Genomic DNA, 3076 nt, shown 5'->3' with positions numbered 1-3076 from the left:
GGCGGCCTGCCGGCCTGGAATGGCTGTATCTGTACGTCTCCCCGAGCAGGAGAAGCGATTCGACGATGCTGATTGGACAACTCGTCCATGAGGTTGACCGCTGAGGCGTTGATGTAAAAGATAACTGCACGGAATACGCGAATCCGGGCATTGTCCTATAATTGTGATGTACCTGGACGGGATACGTGGACCAGTGCATTCCAGTGCTCGTGGTCGAAAAAAAAAACGTGTTTGGAGACCAGGTGTTAAACTTTAACAGTATCACATTAGATGTTTGATGCTAATTAGGAAAAAACTAAATATAAGCTAATTATAAAACTAATTGCAAAACTTCTGGACTAATTTGCGAAATAAATCTATTAAATTTAATTAATCCATCATTAGCAAATTGTTATTGTAGCACCACATTATCAAATCATGGACTAATAAGGCTTAATAGATTTGCCTCGCGAATTAGACTCCATCTGTGCAATTAGTTTTGTAATTAGCCTATGTTTAATACTCCTAATTAGTATCCAAACATCCGATGTGACAGGTATAAAACTTTAGCGGGTGCATCCAAACACTCCCTTATTGAGATTTTTGAGCGGCTTCTCCACCTTTATCTCGAGCTGCGCAATAAGGGTGTATTTGGTTTCGGGGTTCAAGTAGGTTGGAGCGGGTTCGACCCACGTTTAGTTAAAAAATAAAGTGGGTTGGGTCCATCCCTAAGGGGAATATTCCCCTAAAATGCAAGTCGAATACATCCGCCAAATCGAGCGGACGCACTCGACCCACATTGACATCGTTGCTCGTCCGTCCGTGTGTACGAACCCGTAGGCGAGTGGGAGCCAAGCTCCATTAGGGAGACCTTGTTGGAGGTATGCCCTAGAGGCAATCATAGAGATGATGATATTCCATTTGTATCCATGATTTGTATATTGTGTTCATTAAATATCCATTGAAGGCTACTTGAATTGATTTGCAATTATGTGAATTGTATGTGAAACTCTTTACTTGTATGGTTATTCTAAAGTTGTCCCTAGTCGGAGTTCATGTGAGGACACACATGAATATTAGACTAGCACATGTATTAGTTGATGACTATGTTTCACAAGTCATGGACATGGAGATGTTGAACTAATAATGTGGACACATGTGGAGACATGTGCTAGGACTGACCCAACACGAGAAGTAGTTCTCTCTTTAAACAACATATACGCTTTGTCCTTAGACCTGAGATTGTCGCATGTATTCTAGATGTGGATCGACCTACTTAGGGGCTATCAAACGCTACGCCGTAACAGGGTAGTTATAAAGGTAGCTTTCGGGTTTGTCAAGAAGCATGCTATGAGACATGGTCAATCAAGATGGGATTTGCCCCTCTCTGATTGAGAGTGATATCTCTGGGCCCCTCAAGTGATCGGATCCGAAAATGCATGGCCATGCTACGTACGGTTAAGAGTTAACCTACAAAGGGATTCCGAATCACAGGATCGAGAAAGAGCGGTCGGCTTGAAGCTAGACCAAATATCGTGAGGCAAAGGGAATAGCATGTATATTATGTTGTGATGGTTCGTCTGATATGATCTTCGTGTGCGTATAGGAGTTGGCACGTCTTGCTAGAGGCCGCTACCGACTATTGGGCCGAGTAGGAGTACTCGGGCCATGTCTATACGTATCCGAACCCATAGGGTCACACACTTAAGGGGCTGGAAGCCCAATTCGGATCAGATCCGAGTTGGATTAGGTTTAGAAGTACTAATGGGCCTCGGATCCAGAGGCCCGTCAGGAACCTCTATAAATAGAGGGGTGGGGGCGCCCTAGGGTTTACACCTTTTGGCGAAACACACCTGCCGCACCTCCCACACCCTCGTTGTTGCAACTCGCGGATCTAGCAGTCCGGCTTGCGACGCTTCCTCCCTGCACGTGTGGATACCTTGGAGGTGTTGCGCCTGCAGCACTTGGACGAGCCGTCGACGAGCCGCCGACGAGCCACGACGAGCGACGACGAGCCGCGGCACCGGAGGCGATCTTGCTGCACGTGGACGAGCTGCTGAGGAGCTGCTAGACGTGACGTGATCGACTACGTACGACTACGTTGATCGACTACGTACGACTACGTGATCATCTTCACTGCATCGACGCATATCTACATCTTCCGCACCAGTAGTGCGTCGAGTGGTAATCCTGTGATCCTTATACGGCAGTTCTTCCTGGTTATACGCGGTAGAAATTTTTGATTTGCGCTAGCGTAGCCTACCTCGTATCCCAACAGACCTGGCGGCGGCAAGAACCTGATGATGGCACCAGCGGCCCAACTCTACAGAGGTGGATCGACGCGGAGCAGGCGGCGACTAGGCAAGGTTGTGGCTAGGGAAGCTCCTCGCGGCGAGGCGCCTGAGCTCAGCCGATGGCAACCGGCAAGGTGATGGGCGAGGGAGCTCCTCGTGGCACGCGGTGGCGGAGGGCTAGGCGGCCCTAGGGAAGCCGACGAGGTGGTGGCGGAGGGCAGGGTTGGGCCGAGGCTGACGCAGAGGAGGGTGTCGACTCCAACGATGGAGGCTAGCGTCGCGGGGAGGCCGTCGGGGGAGGGAGGCGCCGCGGGGAGGAGGATGCGGGGTAGAAAGGCAAGCCCCAGAGCATAACTCTTACTTTCAAAACTTTCCAATGTTCTTAATTATGTATTTGTGCATTTACATTTTAGGAGTTGGATAAAACCATAGATGCATGATCTATAGCTTCCCATGGTTATACTAGTATGTGTAGTTCGTTAGCTCTACCATGCTAAATAAGTTCGGTAGAAATCGGGTGATTGCCTATCACTCGCTCGATATAGGACCTCTGGATACTTGTTTCTTTGTTATGGACAAATGGTTCGCATGGTAAAATGAGAGACCAGGCGGAGATGAGATTGGTTAAGAATATGACATATGGATTGAAAGTGTACCTCCGTCTGTGTCGGTTAAGGCTCGATCATTGTGGCACAGTTGATCAAGTTTTGAATAGTACTAATCACATGCTGGGAGTAAGAGGTAGTCGAAACCAGTAAACCTACATACCTTAATGTGCTCCGGTAGGTAAGAGCTGATACCGT

Source organism: Setaria viridis, chromosome 2 (assembly GCF_005286985.2).
Source record: "Setaria viridis chromosome 2, Setaria_viridis_v4.0, whole genome shotgun sequence".
NCBI lineage: Eukaryota > Viridiplantae > Streptophyta > Magnoliopsida > Poales > Poaceae > Setaria > Setaria viridis.
Note: the sequence above shows the minus strand (reverse complement) of the source record.